This window comes from Bos grunniens, chromosome 14 (genome assembly GCF_055505025.1).
Source record: "Bos grunniens cultivar Pamir isolate PY7600 chromosome 14, Bosgru_T2T1.0, whole genome shotgun sequence".
In the NCBI taxonomy this organism is placed as follows: domain Eukaryota; kingdom Metazoa; phylum Chordata; class Mammalia; order Artiodactyla; family Bovidae; genus Bos; species Bos grunniens.
The window spans coordinates 12543733-12565604 of record NC_141178.1 but is presented as its reverse complement, the minus strand read 5'-3'; the positions used below and the strand labels follow the sequence as shown (position 1 = coordinate 12565604).

The window sequence follows — 21872 nt, the reverse complement described above, 5'->3', positions numbered from 1 at the left end:
AATTCTCTTGCTTTTTTGATGATCCAATGGATGTTGGCAATTTGATCTCTGCTTTTTGTGTCTTTTCTAAATCCAGCTTGTACATCTGGATGTTCACAGTTCACATACTGTTGATGCCTAGCTTGAAGGACTTTAAGCATGACCTTGCTAGCATGTGAGATAAGCATAAATGATGGTAGTTTGAGCATTCTTTGGCATTGCCCTTCTTTGAGATTGGAATGAAAACTGACCTTCTCCAGTCCTGTGGCCACTGCTGAGTTTTCCAAATCTGCTGGCAGATTGAGTACAGCAGTTTAACAGCGTCATCTTTTAGGATTTGAAATAGCTCAGCTGGAATTCCATCACCTCCACTAGTTTCGTTTGTAGTGATGCTTCCTAAGGCCCACTTGACTTCACATTCCAGGATGTCTGGCTCTAGGTGAGTGATCATACCATTGTGATTATCTGGGTAGTGAAGATCTTTTTTGTATAGTTCTTCTGTGTATTCTTATCACCTCTTCTTAATATCTTCTGCTCCTTAGGTCCATACCATTTCTGTCCTTTATCGAGCCCATCTTTGCATGAAATGTTCCCTTGGTATCTCTAATTTTCTTGAAGAGATCTCTAGTCTTTCCCATTCTGTTGTTTTCCTCTATTTCTTTGCATTGATCACTGAGGAAGGCTTTCTTATCTCTCCTTGCTATTCTTTGGAACTCTGCATTCAAATGGGTATATCTTTCATTTTCTCCTTTGCCTTTTGATTCTCTTCTTTTTTCAGCTATTTGTAAGGCTTTGTCAAGACAACCATTTTGCCATTTTGCATTTCTTTCTCTTGGGGATGGTTTTGATCACTGCCTCTTGTGCAATGTTATGAACCTCTGTCCATAGTTCTTCAGGCACTCTGTCTATCAGATCTAACCCCTTGAATCTATTTGTTTCTTCCACTGTGTAACCATAAGGGATTTGATTTAGGTCATACCTGAATGGCCTCGTGGTTTTCCCTACTTCTTTCAATTTAAGTCTGAATTTTGCAATAAGGAGCTCACAATCTGAGCCACAGTCAATTCCTGGTCTTGTTTTTGCTGACTGTATAGAGCTTCTCCATCTTCGTCTGCAAAGAATATAATCAATTTGATTTTGGTATTTGGACATATGTCTACCTGTAGAGTTGTCTCTTGTGTTGTTGGAAAAGGGTGCTTGCCCTGACCAGTGCGTTCTCTTGTCAAAACTCTGTTAACCGTTGCCTGCTTTATTTTGTACTCCAATGCCAAATTTGCCTGTTACTGCAGGTATCTCTTGATTTCCTACTTTTGCATTCCAGTCCCCTATGATGAAAAGGACATCTTTTCTTGTGGCCTTAGTTCTAGAGGTCTTGTAGGTCTTCATAGGACTGTTCAACTACATCTTCAGCATTAGTGGTTGGGGCATAGACTTGGATTACTGTGATATTAAATGGTTTGCCTTGGAAACAAAATGAGACCATGCTGTCATTTTTGAGTTTGCACCCAAGCACAGCATTTCAGACTCTTTTGTTGACTGTGAGGGCTATTCCATTTCTTCTAAGAGATTCTTGCCCACAGTAGTAGATATAAAGGTCGTCTGAATTAAATTTGCTCTTGCCATCTCCTGTTTGACCATTTCTAATTTACCTGGATTCATGGACCTAACATTCCAGGTTCCTATGCAATATTGTTCTTTACAGCATTGGACTTTACTTTCACCACCAGACACATCCACAACTGGGAGCTGTTTCTGCTTGGCTCAGCCTCTTCATCCCTTCTGGAGCTGTTTCTCCACTTTTCTCCAGGAGTGTATTGGACACCTACCAACTGGGCGGGGGCGGGGGGGGTGTTGTCGTCTTTCAGTATCATATCTTTTTTGCCTTTTGATACTGTTCATGGAGTTCTCAAGGCAAGAATTACATTTTGGGGTCCCAAGGTTCTGGGGAGACTGATCCTGCCCTGAATCCAGGGATGAAACATACGACCTAGGCAAAACCTGGAAATGTTTCCTCCCATAGGCTACAGTGATTGGTTTGGGGGTGGGCAGGTATCAGAACTAGTCCACACAACATTTTTCCTAAAAATGCTGATGGGAGAACTGTGTTGGCTTTTTCCTGCTGGATGTAAGAAGGTAAGCTATACCAGGAACTTTAGGCTACCATTCTGGAAATGCAAGGAGAGCCAGCTCTTCAAAGAAGGCAGTGTACAAATGAAACTGGTGCTTAGGGTTAGGCTTTGAGTTATCCCTCCCTACCTCTGGGTATTGTGTATGTAAATCCCCCTTATTATTAAACCAGCTGAGTTTGGTTTTCTATTATTTGTGAAGAGATTCCTACTTCCTGATAGAGTTTGCCTACCACGGTAAGATATCTAATGTCTTCAGATCAGATCAGTCGCTCAGTCGTGTCCGACTCTTTGCGACCCCATGAATCGCAGCACGCCAGGCCTCCCTGTCCATCACCAACACCCGGAGTTTACTCAGACTCACGCCCATCAAGTCAGTGATGCCATCCAGCCATCTCATCCTCTGTCGTCCCCTTCTCCTCTTGCCCCCAATCCCTCCCAGGATCAGAGTCTTTTCCAGTGAGTCAACTCTTCGCATGAGGTGGCCAAAGTACTGGAGTTTCAGCTTTAGCATCATTCCTTCCAAAGAAATCCCAGGGCTGATCTCCTTCAGAATGGACTGGTTGGATCTCCTTGCAGTCCAAGGGACTCTCAAGAGTCTTCTCCAACACCACAGTTCAAAAGCATCAATTCTTCGGCGCTCAGCCTTCTTCACAGTCCAACTCTCACATCCATACATGACCACAGGAAAAACCATAGCCTTGACTAGATGAACCTCTGTTGGCAAAGTAATGTCTCTGCTTTTGAATATGCTACCTAGGTTGGTCATAACTTTCTTTTCAAGGAGTGAGCGTCTTTTAATTTCATGGCTGCAGTCACCATCTGCAGTGATTTTGGAGCCCAGAAAAATAAAGTCTGACACTGTTTCCACTGTTTCCCCATCTATTTCCCATGAAGTGATAGGACCGGATGTCATGATCTTCATTTTCTGAATGTTGAGCTTCAAGTCAACTTTTTCACTCTCCATTTTCATTTTCATCAAGAGGCTTTTTAGTTCCTCTTCACTTTCTGCCATAAGGGTGGTATCATCTGCATATCTGAGGTTATTGATATGTCTCCCAGCAATCTTGATTCCAGCTTGTGTTTCTTCCAGTCCAGCGTTTCTCATGATGTACTCTGCATATAAGTTAAATAAACAGGGTGACAATATACAGCCTTGACGTACTCCTTTTCCTATTTGGAACCAGTCTGTTGTTCCATGTCCAGTTCTAACTGTTGCTTCCTGACCTGCATACAGATTTCTCAGGAGGCAGATCAGGTGGTCTGGTATTCCCATCTCTTGAAGAATTTTCCACAGTTTATTGTGATCCACACAGTCAAAGGCTTTGGCATAGTCAATAAAGCAGAAATAGATGCTTTTCTGGAACTCTCTTGCTTTTTCCATGATCCAGCGAATGTTGGCAATTTGATCTCTGGTTCCTCTGCCTTCTCTAAAACCAGCTTGAACATCAGGAAGTTCACGGTTCACATATTGCTGAAGCCTGGCTTGGAGAATTTTGAGCAGTACTTTACTAGCATGTGAGATGAGTGCAATTGTGCGGCAGTTTGAGCATTCTTTGGCATTGCCTTTCTTTGGGATTGGAATGAAAACTGACCTTTTCCAGTCCTGTGGCCACTGCTGAGTTTTCCAAATTTGCTGGCATATTGAGTGCAGCACTTTCACAGCATCATCTTTCAGGATTTGAAATAGCTCAACTGGAATTCCATCACCTCCACTAGCTTTGTTCGTAGTCATGCTTTCTAAGGCCCACTTGACTTCACATTCCAGGATGTCTGGCTCTAGGTTAATGATCACACCATCGTGATTATCTGGGTCGTGAAGATCTTTTTTGTACAGTTCTTTTGTGTATTCTTGCCATCTCTTCTTAATATCTTCTGCTTCTGTTAGGTCCATACCATTTCTGTCCTTTATCGAGCCCATCTTTGCATGAAATGTTCCTTTGGTATCTCTGATTTTCTTGAAGAGATCCCTAGTCTTTCCCATTCTGTTGTTTTCCTCTATTTCTTTGCATTGATCACTGAAGAAGGCTTTCTTATCTATTCTTGCTATTCTTTGGAACTCTGCATTCAGATGTTTATATCTTTCCTTTTCTCCTTTGCTTTTCGCTTCTCTTCTTTTCACAGCTATTTGTAAGGCCTCCCCAGATAGCCATTTTGCTTTTTTGCATTTCTTTTTCATGGGGATGGTCTTGATCCCTGTCTCCTGTACAATGTCACGAACCTCATTCCATAGTTCATCAGGCATTCTATCTATCAGATCTAGGCCCTTAAATCTATTTCTCACTTCCACTGTATAATCATAAGGGATTTGATTTAGGTCATACCTGAATGGTCTAGTGGTTTTCCCTACTTTCTTCAATTTAAGTCTGAGTTTGGCAATAAGGAATTCATGGTCTGAGGCACAGTCAGCTCCTGGTCTTGTTTTTGCTGACTGTATAGAGCTTCTCCATCTTTGGCTGCAAAGAATATAATCAATCTGGTTTCGGTGTTGACCATCTGGTGATGTCCAGGTATAGAGTCTTCTCTTGTGTTGTTGGAAGAGGGTGTTTGTTATGACCAGTGCATTTTCTTGGCAAAACTCTATTAGTCTTTGCTCTGCTTCATTCTGTATTCCAAGGCCAAATTTGCCTGTTACTCCAGGTGTTTCTTGACTTCTTACTTTTGCATTCCAGTCCCCTATAATGAAAGGACATCTCTTTTGGGTGTTAGTTCTAAAAGGTCTTGTAGGTCTTCGTAGAACCGTTCAACTTCAGCTTCTTCAGCGTTACTCGTTGGGGCATAGAATTGGCTTTACTGTTATATTGAATGGTTTGCCTTGGAAACGAACAGAGATCATTCTGTTGTTTTTGAGACTGCATCCAAGTACTGCATTTCGGACTCTTTCGTTGACCCTGATGGCCACTCCATTTCTGAGGGGTTCCTGCCCACAGTAGTAGATATAATCGTCATCTGAGTTAAATTCACCCATTCCAGTCCATTTCAGTTCGCTGATTCCTAGAATGTCAACATTCACTCTTGCCATCTTTTGTTTGACCACTTTTAATTTGCCTTGATTCATGGACCTAGCATTCCAGGTTCCTATGCAATATTGCTCTTTACAGCATCGGACCTTGCTTCTATCACCAGTCACATCCACAGCTGGGTATTCTTTTTACTTTGGCTTCATTCTTTCTGGAGTTATTTCTCCACTGATCTCCAGTAGCATATTGGGCACCTACTGACCTGGGGAGTTTCTCTTTCAGTATCCTATCATTTTGCCTTTTCCAACTGTTAATGGGGTTCTCAAGGCAAGAATACTGAAGTGGTTTGCCATTCCCTTCTCCAGTGGACCACATTCTGTCAGACCTCTCCACCATGACCCACCTATCTTGGGTTGCCCCACGGGCATGGCTAGTTTCATTGAGTTAGACAAGGCTGTGGTCCTAGTGTGATTAGATTGACTAGTTTTCTGTGAGTATGGTTTCAGTGTGTTTGCTCTCTGATGCCCTCTTGCAACACCTACCGTCTTACTTGGGTTTCTCTTACCTTGGGCGTGGGGTATCTCTTCACGGCTGCTCCAGCAAAGCACAGCCATTGCTCCTTACCTTGGACGAGGGGTATCTTCTCACCGCTGCCCTTCCTGACCTTCAACGTGGGATAGCTCCTCTAGGCCCTCCTGCGCCCGCGCAGCCACGGCTCCTTGGACGTGGGGTTGGTCCTCCCGGCCATTGCCCCTGGCCTCGGGCGTGGGGGCGTGGGGTAGCTCCTTCCGGCAGCTGCCCCTGACCTCGGAAGCGGGGTAACTCCTCTCGTCGCCTCCCCTGACCTCAGACGCTGGGTATCTCCTCTCGGCCGCCCCCCCCCCCCCGCACCCCGCCCCGACTTCGGAGGCGGGGTAGCTCCTCTCGGCCATTCCTGCGCCGTCACAGTCTGGTACTCTAGGCCGCTGCCCCTGACCTCGGACGTGGGGTAACTCCTCTTGGCTGCCGCCCTTTGGGCATGGGGTCCTCCCGGCTTCTGCCCCTGACCTTGGACGTGGGTGGCTCCTCTCGGCCTATAAGGGATTACCTCCTCTTTTAAGAAAGCAAATATTGATTTAATCATAGAAAATTTTACTCCTCTTTTCCCTCCAGTTGAATTTCAGGATCTCACTTTCCCTTGTGATCTGCAACTGTTTACTGCTGCCACGACAAAGATATTCCAAAAAAGTGTGCTGTTCCCATTTTTATGCTCCTACACAAGTGTAACCAAAACCTCCTGCTCTAATTTCATCAAAATCAGCATTTCTAAAACCCACTGCATACCAGGCCAAAAGGGTTCAAAGATATGGCAGTTTTTGCTCTTCAAGAAACTCAAAGTCTAAGCTTTCCAAGTTGTACAAATAAGTTTACTTGAAATTGTGGAAAATAAATGCAGAAATTTGTAGCACTATAAACAGTATGTTTTACAAAGAAATTTCCACATTTAGCACAGCTAATCTCTTCCCATTCTGTCTGCTCTTTCAAGACATTCTCACTTTAGCTCCGAGTTGGCCCAAAGTGGCCTTGTTTCCTCCCCTCCTGGCTTCTCACTTTTATCCCCGTGGAAGAAGCCATCCTCATTTAATACCCAGAAGTAGCTTCCTAGGCATCCTGGTTTGATTTATTTCATTATTTTATTTTTTGAGGTAAAATTCAAATCACATAAAACTAATCATTTTAATGTGAAAAATTCAGTGACTTCTAGTTTATTTACAATGTTGTACAACCATAACTTTTTCATCACCCCCAAACGTTTTCGTCATCCCCTATCAAGTTCCAAAACACTTTCATCCCCTCTCAAAACACTGTGGACCTGGGAATTCTCTGGCTGTCCAGTAGTTAGGAGTCCACTGCAAGGGGGTACTAAGATTCCCCAAGCCATGCAATGTGGCCAAAAAACCCCCAAAACATTGTACCCATTAAGCAAGCATCCCTCTCTCCCTCTCCCCTCAGTCCTTGACAACCACGTCTGCTTTCTAACTCTGTGGGTTTACTTACTCTCGATAGTTAATATAAGTGGCATCACGTGTGGTCTTTTATGTGAGGCTTCTTTCACTTAGCATGTTTTCAAGATTCATTCGTATTGTGGCATATAGTAGTACTCCATTCCTTTTTAAGGCTGAGTTACATTCCCTTGCATGTATATACTATATATATATATATATTTTTTTTTGTCACGCTGCACAGCTTGTGGGTTATAGTTCCCCAACCAGGGAATGAACCCGGGCTATGACAGTGAAAACTCTGAATTCTAACCGCTAGACCATCAAGGAACTCCCTATAATTCATTTTTCAAAACATCAATTGATAGACATTTGGATTGCTTCCACTTTTGAGCTATTTAATAGTGCTGCTGTGATCATGTGTACACAAGTATTTGAGTATCTATTTTTATTTCTTCGGGTCTATACCTACGCGTGGAATTTCTGGATCAGATGGTAATTCAGTGCTTAACTTTTTGAGGAACCTCCGAACTGTCTTCCACAGTAGATGCACCGTTTTACATTCCTACCAGCAACCCATAAAGGTTCTAGTTTCTCCACATCCTCACTTCATCGTACACTTGTTTTTTTGATTATAGCCGTGTTATTAAGTGTGAAGTGGCATTTCATTGTCTTTTTATTTGCATTTCTTAAGAGTCAGTGATGTTGAGTATCTTTTCGTGTGCCTGTTGACCATTTGCATATCTTCAAAGAAATGTCTTTGCTCACGTTTTATTTGAACTGTTTTTGTTGTTGTTGTTGAGCATTAAAAGTTCTGTATTTATTCTGGATAGTAGACCCATATTAGATATATGACGTGCAAATTATTTTCTCCTGTTCTGTAGATTGCCTTTTCACTTTCTTGATGTCCTTTGGTTCCTAGGCATTTGACCCTTCATTCATCAAAACCACATTAAGGATTTATCTTGGATTGCCCTCTTTGCTTCAAGCTTCTGACTGAAAACAGCCTTCTTTCTTCATTATCAAGCATCAAAAATGACTTCACCCTTCCTGGGGGACCTGCAAAAGAATGTAGCTTCATCCCTATTGTGTATTACTGCCTTAATATAAGAAAGCACAATTACAAGATTCACATAAGAGGGATTGCACATATATGATAACAGAAGTAAAAACGGAGGTTATCTATTTTTTCTTGCAGACCTCCTCAGGGAATAGCCATGGGTGGGTGGGGGGTTGCGGGAAACTATTGATCTGGAATCCTAGCATCTTACAGCTAGAAATCTTGAAAACTGTAGTGGGTCAGGAGGTGATATTGTGGTAATACAAGTTTCTAACATTTCATGAAGGTTTAGATAAAGAAAGTTGGTCATTGTAGCCCTATCCCTGCCTGGGGAATATGGTGTGCTGGCTAACAGACCACAATGTTACTGTATCTGTTAAGATGTTTCAGTTGCAAATAACTGAAAACCCAACTCAGAAGGACTTAAACAAAAAGGATAATGTAGTATCTTATAAAACAAGAAGTCTGGAAGAATAGCAGTATCATGGCTCCTTAATTCAGGACTTAACCATGTCATCAAAGAGCCCAGGCTCTGTCTTTCTCCTCTGCTCCTTTCAGAGTGTTGGGTAGTCCCCTCACAGTTGCAAGATGGTTACTTGAACTCCAGCAGCTCCGGGCATCACTCTACAGAAACAACTGGAGTTAGAAAAGAAACTGTGTCATCCCTGGGTCTTCTCTCTCTTTTTAAAAATTGTGGCAAAATACATATAACATAAAATTCACCTTCTTAACCACTTTTAAGTATAAGTTCAGTTGCATTACGTAACTCACATTTTGTGCAAACATCATTACCATTCATCTCCAGAATTCTTTTCATCTTGCCAAACTGAAACTCTGTACCCTTTAAATAGTAACGCCTCTTTCCCTTTTCAAATGCTTGTTGGCCATATTGTCTTTGGAGAAATGTCTGTTCAAGTCCTATGGCCATTTATAAAAATATTTTAAAAATTGAGGTATAGTTACTGTACAGTATTACATAAGTTTCAGGGAGGACTTCCCTGGTGGCCCAGTGGTTAAGAATCTGCCTTCCTATTCAGGAGACGCGAGTTTGATCCCTGGTCGGGGAACTAAGATCCTGCATGCTGCAGGCCAAGTAAGCCCTTAGTTGCTACTGAGCCCACGTGTCACAACTAAAGAAGCCTGCTCACTGCAATGAAGAGCCCACTCACTGTAACGAAGACTCAGCATGCTGCTGCTAAGTCACTTCAGTCGTGTCCGACTCTGTGTGACCCCATAGACAGCAGCCCAGCAGGCTCCCCCGTCCCTGGGATTCTCCAGGCAAGAACACTGGAGTGGGTTGCCATTTCCTTCTCCGATGCATGAAAGTGAAAAGGGAAAGTGAAGTCGCTCAGTCGTGTCCGACTCTTAGCGACCCCATGGACTGCAGCCTACCAGGCTCCTCCGTCCATGGGATTTTCCAGGCAAGAGTATTGGAGTGGGGTGCCATTGCCTTCTCCGAAGACTCAGCATATCCCCCCAATATTAAAAAAAAGTTCAGGTATGCAACATAGTGATTCACAATTCTTACAGGTTATACTCCATATTATAGTTATTATATAAAATATTGCCTATATTCCCTGGACTGTACAATATGTCCTTATAGCTTATTTATTTTATATTTAGTACTTTGTACTTCTTTATCCCCTATCCCAATATTGCCCTTCCCCTCTTCCCATTGGTAACCAGGAGTTTATTCTCTTATATATGTGAATCTTTTTTGTTTTTTTTATATTCATTAGTTTGTTTTATTTTTTAGATTCCACATATATGTAATGTCATACAGTATCTGTCTGTCTTTATTTCACTAAGCATAATATCCACCAAGGCCATTGGTGTTTTTGCAAATGACAAATTCATTATTTTTTATGGCTGAGTAGTATTCTATTGTATGTATATGTGTGCGTGTGTGTGAGTATATATATATATATATATCTCATATCCTCATTATTTATTAATCTGTTGATGGACATGTAAATTGCTCCCATATCTTGGCTATTGTAAGTAATGCTGCTATGAACATTGGGGCGCGTGCATCTTTTTGAATTAGTATTTTCATTTTTTCAGGTTTACATCCAGGAGGGGGGTTGCTGGATCATATGGTAGTTCTAGTTGTAGTTTCTTAAGGCACCTCCATGCTGTTTTCCGTAGTGACTGTGCCAATTCACATTCCCACCAACAGTGTAGAAGGTTCCTTTTTCCCTACATTCTCACCGACGTTTGTTACTTGTGGTCTTTTTGTTTTTTTAAGTTATTTTATTTTAAAGGATAGTTTTATTAAGTAATACTGTTTCTTGTTCGCCCTCGTCATGCAGCATGTGGGATCTTAGTTCCTCAACCAGGGCTGGAACCCGTGCCTCCTGCAGTGGAAGTGCAGAGTCTTAGCCACTGGACCACCCTTGTGGCCTTTTTGATAATAGCTATTCTGACAAGGGTGAGGTGGTACCTCACTGTGGTTTTGATTTGCATTTCTCTGGTAATTAATGATGGTGAGCATATTTTCAAGTGCCTTTTGCCCTTTTTAAAATTGTGGTTTTGGTGGCTATTAAATTGTATGTAGCTCCTTTTATATTCTGGATACTAACCCTATTGGATGTAATGATACACAGAAATTTTAAATTTTGATGTAGTCCAGTTATCTATTTTTGTTCTTTTGTTACTTCTGCACTGGTGTTTTATCCAAGGAATCATTGCCAAATCCAAAATCATAAAGCTTTTCCTCCATATTTTCTTCTAAAAGTTTTATAAATATAGCTAAGAAATCTTTTGGAATCCCACTTAGTCAACTTCTGAGCATGTCTCAGGGTTGATACTTTTGAAATGTGGTGTTGGCGAAGACTCTTGAGAGTCCCTTGAACTGCAAGGAGATCAAACCAGTCAATCCTAAAGAAAATCAACCCTGAATATTCACTGGAAGGACTGATGCTGAAGCTGAAGCTCCAACACTTTGGCCACTTGATGCGAAGTACTGAGTTATCAGAAAAGACCCTGATGCTGGGAAAGATTGAAGGCAGGAGGAGAAGGGGACGACAGAGGATAAGATGATTGGATGGCATCACTGACTTGATGGACATGAGTTTAGGCAAGTTCCGGGAGCTGGTGATGGACAGGGAAGCCTGGCATGCTGCAGTCCATGGGGTTGCAAACAGTCGGAAATGACTGAGCAACTGAACTAAACTCAGCATGTCTCATTGGCCTAAGTGGAACCATATGCTTCTCCCTCAGTCAGTCACTAGCATGAAGAATGTGGCCGCCACAAAAGGAAATTAGGCCAAACAAGATTCGCTTAGGCTAGAACTAATGCCAGCTTTCCTAAAATTCATGGTTTAAGGGGAATGAGGAGTGTGTATCCTAAACAAATCAGAATTCTCAGCACAAGAAGAAGCAATCACGGGAATTCCTTGGTAGTGCAGTGGCTAGGAAATTCTGTGCTTCCGCTGCATGGGGCACAAGTTCGATTCCTGGTGAGGGAACTAAGATACCACAAGTCACACAGCTCAGTAAAAAAAAAGAAGGAACAATCATCTATTTCTACTACAGTCGTCATCTCCCTTACTAGATATATCCCCGCAGAGGAAAAGGGCATTTGGAGGTAGCTCATTCACATGGGGCATTGGAGTTTTCTGAGTTCATTCATCACCTCCCACAACTGTGATTCCAGTGAGTTAACATATATGTTCCAGTTTTGCAATAAAATTAAAAACTCAAGATTTACTTATCAGTTTATTTGTGGGTGTGGTGTTTTGCATTTTTATTTACTTACTTACTTTTGGCTGTGCTGGGTCTTGGTTGCAGCTCATGGGCTTCTCACCGCCGTGGGGGCTCCTCTTCCCGTGGAGCCTAGACTGTAGGCGCTTTGGCTTCATCGCTGCAGCTCACAGGGTCTAGAGTGCGGGCTCAGTACTTGTGGCACTCGGACTCAGTTGTGTCTCAGGATGTGGGGTCTGGGGTCCCTGACCAGGGACTGAACCCACGTGTGAGTATGACTTAGACGGCTCTATCTGACCACTCCTGAGGAAAACAGTTAACAAGAGTGGCTAATCCTATGAGGTCAAAGCTCAGTTCCTGACTGCAGATCAAGGATCCAGACCACGATCATGCTAAGATACTGCACCTCACCGTGGCTCTGGCCTCAAACAGCCACACCTGTTTACATTCTTACGTGTTCATGGCTAATATTCTGGCACAGACTCAGAGTACATGGTCTCATCTGGGAATATCAAATAATGGGAAGATTATTCCATAAGTTGGTAAGAATAAAAATATAAAGCAATATACAAAATCTCTCACCACCCCCAGGAGTGGGTAGGTAGAAGAAAGAAAGAAATACTTAATGAATACATGATATTTGTTAAGCATCCATCTGGGATTTTACTAATTCATGGAGGATAGTTGACTAGAATATAATAATAATTTTACAAAATTTTATGTGTAATTTAACACAATAAAAAAAGAAAAGAAAATGATATTCATAGTCAAGTATGACCCTTGGTATGTTGCTTTCTAGTCTTTATATGCATGAATGATTTAAAATTTATTTCATTTTATATAGTTTGAATCATAACACTTCTGCATTTTTCCAAACAAGTAATAAAATTTTCTCATGTAATTCTAAGTTATTCATGAATATCATTTTGATGACTGTAAAATATTTTGTTCTACAGTTATAGCATTGTTTACAATTACTATTTTATTAAATATTTGCATTATTTCCAATTTCTTGTGATTATAAATGATGCAATACATGTTTTGTAAATAAAGGTTGTTTCACTATTTTGTGATTACTTCCTTAAGTTTCCAAAATGAAAAGATTTGGATCAAAGGGCATGAGTATTTTAAGACTATGTGTGTGGATCCAGTATTATCAATACTAACACATCAATATTCATTTAAATGTAGAATCTTTCCATTAGGTTTTAAAGCATATTGGTACCATATGGCAAAAATAAAAATCTTATGGTATTGAATAAAAATCTTTTAAAATTTAAACAAAAATCTAAATATCATTTTGTAGAACAAATCTGGTGCCTGGTGAAAATAAGAATATCTTTACCTTTCAACACGTCTTTCTCAATTCTTTCTTAGAATAACCTTACAAAAGCAACCAGAAAAGTTTTGCTGTTTCAAATCTTAGAAGTGAGGAAACTGTGATTTAGTTGCTCAGCCCTGTCCTACTCTTTGCGACCCAATGGACTGTAGCCCGCCAGGCTCCTCTGTCCATGGAGTTTTCCAGGCAAGAACACTGGGGTGGATTGCCATTTCCTTCTCTGGGGATCTTCCCCACCCAGAGATCAAAACCAGGTCTCTCCTGCATTGCAGGCAGATTCTTTACCTACTGAGCCAACAGGATAAACCTAAGGAAATCCTAAACACCACACTGTAAATCAACCATACTCCAATAAAAATTGATTAAAAAGAAACAAACCTAAGGAAATCCTAAAACCACTCAGCAATAGTGGAATTAAAATGGGATAAGACACCAGGCTTGACAAGCCAGTGGCAAGTTCCTGGGGCCCTTGATCTGATAGCGACACAACAATTAGAGTGTACAATAAAGAACAGAAATGACTGTTATCATCCAGCTGCTTGACATTTAGATGACTGCATAATGCTAACTCGGAGAAGGCAATGGCACCCTACTCCAGTACTCTTGCTTGGAAAATCCCATGGGCGGAGGAGCCTGGTAGGCTGCAGTCCATGGGGTTGCTAAGAGTCGGACACGACTGAGCGACTTCACTTTCACTTTTCACTTTCACGCATTGGAGAAGGAAATGGCAACCCACTCCAGTGTTCTTGCCTGGAGAATCCCAGGGACAGGGGAGCCTGGTGGGCTGCTGTCTATGGGGTCGCACAGAGTCGGACACGACTGAAGTGACATAGCAGCAGCAGCAGCAGCAGCAGCATAATGCTAACTTTGACTTGAGTTGGCAGGTTTGCAACTAAGAGATTATCATCACTTCTCCTCTGCCAGAAGGTGGCAGTAGATGTTGTAACACGGCCTTGGAGTCCAGAGTGTAAAACCTTTGCCCGATACATACATTTTCAACATGACTTTTTAAATGTAAGTAATAACAATGCTGCTGCTGCTGCTAAGTCGCTTCAGTCGTGTCCGACTCTGTGTGACCCCATAGACGGCAGCCCACCAGGCTCCCCCGTCCCCGGGATTCTCCAGGCAAGAACACTGGAATGGGTTGCCATTTCCTTCTCCCATGCATGAATCCTTATTAAAATAGTTCATTTTGCATCCTCTTTATTTCTGTCATTAGTACTGACCAGAATTTTAGAGTGTCAAATAATCAGTAAATGCTGCTGTTGCTGCTGCTGCTAAGTCGCTTCAGTTGTGTCTGAGGCTGTGCGACCCTATAGACAGCAGCCCACCAGGCTCCCCTATCCCTGGGATTCTCCAAGCAAGAACACTGGAGTGGGTTGCCATTTCCTGCTCCAATGCATGAAAGTGAAAAGTGAAAGTGAAGTCATGTCCGACTCTTAGCGACCCCATAGATTGCAGCCCACCAGGCTCCTCCATCCATGGGATTTTCCAGGCAAGAGTACTGGAGTGGGGTGCTATTGCCTTCTCCAGTAAATACTGAATTCCATGCATTTATGCTAGTCCTTAAACACCATTATTTTAACAAATTTTTATAACTTCTTTCTTTATAATGTCTCTTCTCATTTGTTTCCTTTCCATATCCACTGCCAGCAATCTACATCCAGACTTTTAACCCCCTCACGTGAATTCTTTTAAGAAATTTTCTTAATGACTTTTTGCTTCTAATCTTTTTTCAAATCATTGTAAACACCCCAGGAAGAGTAATCTTCCTGACACATCTTTTATATAATTTCATCATCTTTTCAAAAAGGGTCAGTACTCAACCTCAACTCCTCAGTTCACTCCCAGTTTAAAAAACAAATTCCAATATGGAATTCATGGCAATCTTCCTTTGGACCTCAACCGACCTCCCATCTTTAGCTCCTACATTCAAACTCAACTACTCACTAATTATACTGGTCTTTCTGCCTTGACTCAAATTGTTAAACCTACCAAGAACTCTCTCCCCTCCCCTGTGGCCATCTTAATCTTATCTATTCTTTAGAAACTACTTAGTTCAAATTCTATTTTCATAAAGACTTAACTGACCATCCCAATTTTCATTTACTCAACAAGCCATTCAATAAATATATAGAGAAGGTACTAATTGTGTTCAGGTACTATTAGGCAAGGAAATACAACCATGAAGACTGTGTAGTTCCTTCCTTCAAGGGGTTGCTGCTGTTAAGTCGCTTCAGTCGTGTCCGACTCTGTGCGACCCCATAGATGGCAGCCCACCAGGCTCCCCTATCCCTGGGATTCTCCAGGCGAGAACACTAGAGTGGGTTGCCATTTCCTTCTCCAATGCATGAAAGTGAAAAGGGAAAGTGAAGTCGCTCAGTCGTGTTCAACTCTTAGAGATCCCATGGACTGCAACCCACCAGGCTCCTCCATCCATGGGATTTTCCAGGCAAGAGTACTGGAGTGGGGTGCCATTGCCTTCTCCGATGCTACTCCTTAAACACCATTATTTTAACAAACTTTTATAACTTCTTTCTTTATAATGTCTCTTTAGTGGGTTGCCATTGCCTTCTCCCTTCAAGGGGTTAGCAGTTTCTAAAAGAAGTTGAATTACAATGCAGGAATAAGTGAAGTAATAAAGTGTAGGATAAGATCCTTTAAGAGCCCCTGCCTGTGATGAGTGTGGGAGTCAGAGAGAGTTCCCAAGTTCTGAAAAATGAATATGAGTTAGCTGGCAATGAAGGGACAAGGGCATTTCAAAGATAGGAAAGGAGCCAGATTAGAAGCACAAGAAAACTTTTATAATCTGAAGACCAAAACAAAAACAGAACAAAACCACTTAAGCATTCTAAACATTAAAGTAGTTTTAAATGCTCACTCTCCGATTCTCTACTGAAGCTAGGAAATTAGCTGGCTAAATCTGTTGTTTTTTTTTTTTTTTTTCTTTTTTTGGCTGCACTGTGTCTTACTTGTGGCATGTGAAATCTAGTTCCCTGACCAAGGATCAAACCCGGGCCCCCCTGTATTAGGAGCTTGGAGTCTTAGCCACTGGACCAGGGGGGAAGTCCCCCAAATCTGTATTTTGAAAGATCCCTCGGGTGTCATTCTGGCAGGTGGATTGGATGAGAGCTCAGGCAGGAAGGCTGAGCCGAGCAGTATAATGGACAAAGGTGGAGGAGCCGGCATAAAGAGAGGAGAGGCCACGTGTGAACGTCATCATAGGGGTGAGAGGCTCAGGACTCACTGAGGGGGATCTGAAGGGCTACGGGTCTCTGGATTAAGCAAGTGAATGAAGAGTGGTGGAACAAGTGGTTGGTGGTCTAAGAATCTCCATTTTATGACACGATGGGGCGGGGGTACTGGAGATCACTGAGACGAGTAACTCTCCCAAGATCACACTGCGAATGAGTGTCGAGGCCCACAGCACAGCTAGCAGATCCATTTTCTGCCCTTCTCTGCCCTGCTCTGTGACGTGGCAGGCTGCCCGCTTTATTACCTGGACCTTTCTGCCCTCTGGCTTCTAATTGGGTTTAGTCCAAGGGAGAAACAGATCAGAGTGTGGGAGAAAAGAGAGACTGCAGGAATGCATTTTCCCTAGCTCTCTCCTGAAGTGAGGAAAAGCTGAAGTTTTTTTTCAGAGGTTGGATTCCTCCAGATCAGTATTTCTCAAACTGTCAGTGGTGAATGATCTTTTTAAAAAATCACCACCCACAATTGGTCAACAACTGAAAAAAAAAAAGAATTACTAGAAAAGCGAAAATAAAAATCCCCAAAGACATACAAAATATAGTCCTTGGGTTTTATATTATTTGATTTGACAAATGTAACATTGGTCTGTTACATTGTTATGCGTGTGTGTGCTAAGTAGCTGTAGTCAGATCGGACTCTAAGACTGTATGGGCTGTAACCCGCCAACCAGGCTACTTTGTCTGTAGGGATCTCCAGGCAAGAATACTGGAGCGGTTGTTATACCCTCCTCCAGGGATCCAATGTCTCCTGCATTGGTGGGCAGGTTTTTTTTAACCACTAGTGTCACCTGGGGAGCTTCTAAATGCTCACTCTATTTCTATTGATATACTTACCTCCTTGGATGGTAACAATACTAATAGTTTGTAGACTGCTGGCCTCAAGTTTGTGACTACAGCCCTGAAAAGTCTCTTTCCCTTGCTTCCTTAGCCCTGGGGCTGTAATTACATCTCAGGGCTGCTTGCCCATGAGTCTTTTACTCTTGACTCTGCTTATACAAGTGTAAATAATTCTTTCATTAAAATTTTTTTTCTTTTTTTGCTTTATGGAGCCATAATATGCAGATGACACCACCCTTATGGCAGAAAGTGAAGAGGAACTAAAAAGCCTCTTGATGAAAGTGAAAGAGGAGAGTGAAAAAGTTGGCTTAAAGCTCAACATTCAGAAAACGAAAATCATGGCATCTGGTCCCATCACTTCATGGGAAATAGATGGGGAAACAGTGGAAACAGTGTCAGATTTTATTTTTTTGGGCTCCAAAATCACTGCAGATGGTGACTGCAGCCATGAAATTAAAAGATGCTTACTCCTTGGAAGGAAAGTTATGACCAACCTAGATAGCATATTGAAAAACAGAGACCTTACTTTGCCAACAAAGGTCCGTCTAGTCAAGGCTATGGATTTTCCAGTGGTCATGTATGGATGTGAGAGTTGAACTGTGAAAAAAGCTGAGCGCTGAAGAATTGATGCTTTTGAACTGTGGTGTTGGAGAAAACTCTTTAGATTCCCTTGGACTGCAAGGAGATCCAACCAGTCCATTCTAAAGGAGATCAGTCCTGGGTGTTCTTTGGAAGTACTGATACTGAAGCTGAAACTCCAATGCTTTGGCCACCTCATGCGAAGAGTTGACTCATTGGAAAAGACTCGGATGCTGGAGGGATTGGGGGCAGGAGGAGAAAGGGACGACAGAGGATAAGATGGCTGGATGGCATCACCGACTCAATGGACATGAGTTTGGGTGAACTCCGGGAGTTGGTGATGGACAGGGAGGCCTGGCGTGCTGCAATTCATGGGGTCGCAAAGAGTCAGACATGACTGAGCGACTGAACTGAACTGAACTGAACTGGAGCCATAATACATTCAATAAACTAGATATATTTAAAATGTGCAATTTATTGAATTTTTTGGCCATTGTATTTACTTATTTTAACTTTTAATTCTGTATTGGAGTGTAGTTGATTAACAACGTTGTGATAGTTTTAGGTGTACAGCAAAGTGATTCACTGATACATATACATGTATTATTCTTTGTAAAATTCTTCTCCCATTTAGGTTGTTACATAACATTGAACAGAGTTCCCTGTGCTATAGATTAGGTCCTTGTTTAAAAGTAAAATGGATAACCACTGGACTGTAGCCCACCAGGCTCCTTTGTCCATGGGATTTTCCAGGAAAGAATATTGGAGTGAGTTGCCATGCCCTTCTCCAGGTCTTCCTGACCCAGGGATTGAACCCAGGTCTCCAGTATTGCAGGCAGATTCTCTACCATTTGAGCTACCTGGGAAGCCCATTATTTTATTGTTATTATTTAAAATTTTTATTTTGTATTGGGGTACAGCCGATTAACAAACACTGTTGTGATAGATTCAGGTGAACAGGGAAGGGACTTAGCCATACATATATATGTATCCATTCTCCTGCAAACTTCCCTTCCATCCAGACTGCCACATAACACTGAGCAGAGTTCCCTGTGCTATACAGTAGGTCCCTGTTGGTAATCCATTTTAAATATAGCACTGTATATATATATGTCCATCCCAACCCCTAACTATCCCTTCTCCCTATCCTTCCCCTCCCCCTACCCCCGGTAACCACAAGTTCCTTCTCTAAGTCTGTGAGTCTGTCTTGTAAGTAAATTCATTTGTATCATTTCTTTTTAGATTCTGCTTATAAGCAGTATCACACTGTCTGACTTACTTTACTCAGTATGACCATCTCTAGGTCCGTCCATGTTTCTGTACAATTTACTAATTTTTGACAATGTACACTGTGCAACTATCACCACAATCCATATAATGATCATATTCATTACCCAAAGGTTTCAAACATTCTTTATATTTTCAGTTTATTATCAAACATCCATGAATTAATCTTTTGAATGTTCCATCTCTTTCCTGTCAAAACCCTGAGCCTCAGATTTCAAGAATTCATGTAATCTCTTTATACCATATTCTACAGCTTTATAAAGTCATCTTTCTAATATTTGTTTCTTATTTCTACAACTCTATTAGGAATTCATTGAAGATCATGACCATGTTTTATTTTGCTGCATATGTCCTACCAAATTCAGAAGAACACTTTTAGAGAAGTTATTTACATTTAGAATTGTTTGATCGCAAGAAACAGAGACCCACTTAAGCTATTTAAATTCAAGGGGATTACAGTAAGAAAAATCAATCTCAAATAAGAGACATGGCTGGTCCTACCTCAGTGAACCCGCTTCTGGACTCAAAGTAGCTCTAGGACCTCAGCAGAGCTGATCAACTCTCCCTCTAGTTTAGTCCTTTGTCATGAGCTTGACTCAGTGCCACTCCCTGAGTTTGAGCCCTTCTGGCGACTGCTAGCTGGGAGTTACACTCAAGCCTCTCACCTTTGGAGTCAGGCCACGTAAGTCAGGGGTTGCTGTCAACTGGTGACTCCCCACAACCCACCTTATGCCTGTGACTATCCTTGGCCAAGTCAGCTGGAGCTCGGAGAACAGGTTATAGCCACTGCACAATCCGAGGACGATTTAGATAGGGATGGAATCTCTGATGTGGAAACATAAGTGGCTCCAGGGAGAGAAAAAGAGAGAAGGAGGAAGGGAAGAGGGGAGGGAGATAGGAATCTAACTAACACTTGGTCATCGATTAACACAATATAAAAGCAAGTTTCTAGCCAAGTCAATTCATTCAACCAGTCATCTTCAAATTCACCTCACACTGTACTTATGCCCTTGCTTAATTGCTAAAAGAAAGAGCAACCCATAAGGCTGATGTCCTTTTAATAAACGGACATTTAATAATAATGTCCATTATTTCTGTACTTTTTATAGAAATAATGAAAGATGTTAAGGTTCTAGTTCAAGATGACAACTTACATACAGTAATAGGGTCCTGAACTCACCTCCTCCAAAAACACATCAAATCTAGAGCTACATATAGAACAAATTCCTCTGAAATAAACCTCAAGTTGTTAAGAGCAAGTTTGGATGAAACTGCAATGGCTGGTGAGTGAAGTGAAAGTCACTCAGTTGTGTCTGACTCTTTGCAACCCCATGGACTATACACAGCATGGAATTCTCCAGGCCAGAATGCTGGAGTGGGTAGTCTTTCCCTTCTCCAGGGGACCCAACCCAGGAATCCAACCAGGGTCTCCTGCATTGCAGGCAGTTTCTTTACCAAGTGAGCTATCAGGGAAGCCCTGATAAGTAGTTAAGTTCTAGAATGTTAGAGAAGTTTCTTTTCTACATAGATCTCACAGCTTCTAACACGCATGGTAAAGCTATAAGAGGGTACTAAGGCATACAGGATTTCCCAAATTCTTTTTGATCACAGGAACCTTGTTCCATGGGGCTTCTTGAGGAAACATGCTTTGAGAGATTTTGGATTTGCTGAATACAGTAGAGCAATTACAAAAAAGGAAAAAAAAGTGCCGTATGTAAGGCTTATGGTCTACACAATGCTAGCTCTGTGCAACTGAACCACAGAGTTTTGGCTATTTGCCTGTTTTCAGAATAGACAGGATCCCAGAATGTTATGCCTTCATGGGATTGGAAAAGCATCGAAGAATAGCTGGGGTCATTTAATCTTTCTAAACAACAGGCACAAGTGGGTGTGCTTATTTGGAGATAGTTTGTGTAGGTAGTAGTTTGCAATCCGTGCCTCTCAAATCTTTAGGTAATCGCCAGAGCACATTTTGAGAAATGAGGTGGAAGTTTCACAGCAAGCCCTCGGCAGTAGGGAATTATCATGATAAAGTCTCGTGGAGAAAGGGCAGCAGCTGTTACTTTTAATCAGGGTGCCCAGAGAGGGAGGAAAATGAGGGCCTTTTGTGTTTCCACTGGTGGACGGATGTTGTGCAGTTGGCAGTTTGCCAGACTGCCAAACTGGTTGTTCTCCCTGTCCTTGATCTCTGGAGAGGCTGAAAAGCTTTGACAGTTCACTCCAACTCTCCCCCTGCTCTGTGTACTGATATGCATGTCCAAAACCTTGGAAAAGAGCTCCTCTGTTACCAAACATGCCCTTGTGGGCTGCCTGGCTCTCTCCCGCCATCTCTGCCTTTTTGTCATGTCGTCCCTGGCAGGCGTTCAGATTCGCATAAATTGCTTTTCACGTTAGAGGCAATTCCTGTTTTCCTTCAGATGGCTCTTTTCACAGCAGGGTGGTGAAAATCAAAAAGGAAAGACACTGTGGCAGGTCAAACAACAATAGCTGTTATGGGCTATTTACAGGTGGAAACCAGACAAGTTTCCAAATCTGATAACCAAAAGAGACAAAAATGAAAGAAAAAGAATAGTACAATCTGAGCATTTGATACATAAAACAGGCATAATACATAATTTTATGTGTGATTTGAAATAGAGAAAAAAAATCAATTCATTCAATAAACATGTTTGAGTACTTAGGGTATTATCACCACCTTGGAAGAAGCTCATAGGCTAAAAGGAGGACACTAACCTATGAATAAATAAAGGCTAAAGCTGGCTGGGCT

General features: G+C 41.9%; 1 long non-coding RNA gene across 1 annotated transcript; it reads left to right on the top strand.

Moving 5' to 3' along the window:
- The first annotated feature begins 225 nt into the window (after window positions 1–225).
- Window positions 226–18284, top strand: LOC147359050 (uncharacterized). The gene is made up of 2 exons (XR_015140481.1): window positions 226–418; window positions 17452–18284. It is a non-coding gene; the product is annotated as an uncharacterized LOC147359050 (long non-coding RNA).
- The last annotated feature ends 3588 nt before the right edge of the window (window positions 18285–21872 follow it).